This window comes from Eurypyga helias, unplaced genomic scaffold (assembly GCF_000690775.1).
Source record: "Eurypyga helias isolate BGI_N326 unplaced genomic scaffold, ASM69077v1 scaffold8778, whole genome shotgun sequence".
In the NCBI taxonomy this organism is placed as follows: domain Eukaryota; kingdom Metazoa; phylum Chordata; class Aves; order Eurypygiformes; family Eurypygidae; genus Eurypyga; species Eurypyga helias.
Window position 1 is genome coordinate 7562 of NW_010267538.1, and position 517 is coordinate 8078.

A 517-nucleotide genomic window follows, 5' to 3' on the forward strand; every position below is an offset into this window, starting at 1 on the left:
ACCTTTTTCTTCCTTAAACTGGGTTATTCCCCATCCGAATAATCAACAGCAAACGCGGTCTCTGTGCTGAAGGGCTTTTCTGTTTCCCCAGGTCACCGGTGGGAAGCGGGCACGTTCCTCGGTCCGGGAACGCGCCTGCCTTGTGAAACCCCTTGTGCCATGGCTCGGGGCCGCTCCGTGCTGACAGAACTAACCTCGAGGCGTTCTCCCGGCGCTTTGGGGCGAGCGCCCCAGTGACGGAGTGTCCCCCAGGCTGGAGGGGGGGAGGTTACTCAGCATCCCGAGTGGATTCTCCCAGCTTCCCGGCACCGCCACCTGCTCACGAGCCGTCGCTGCGTGCCCGCGGACCGACTGAGCTAGCAGCCCTACCGCACTGCGGTCTTGTGTTTTCTAGGAATCCCTCCGGACGACGGAACAGCTGTTTGTGGAGGAGAACGCCACAGGTACACCGATTCTCCTAGGAGAAAACAGCTTCTGGGAGCGGTGGGCGGGCAGGACCTGCCTGGTCCCCGGCTGC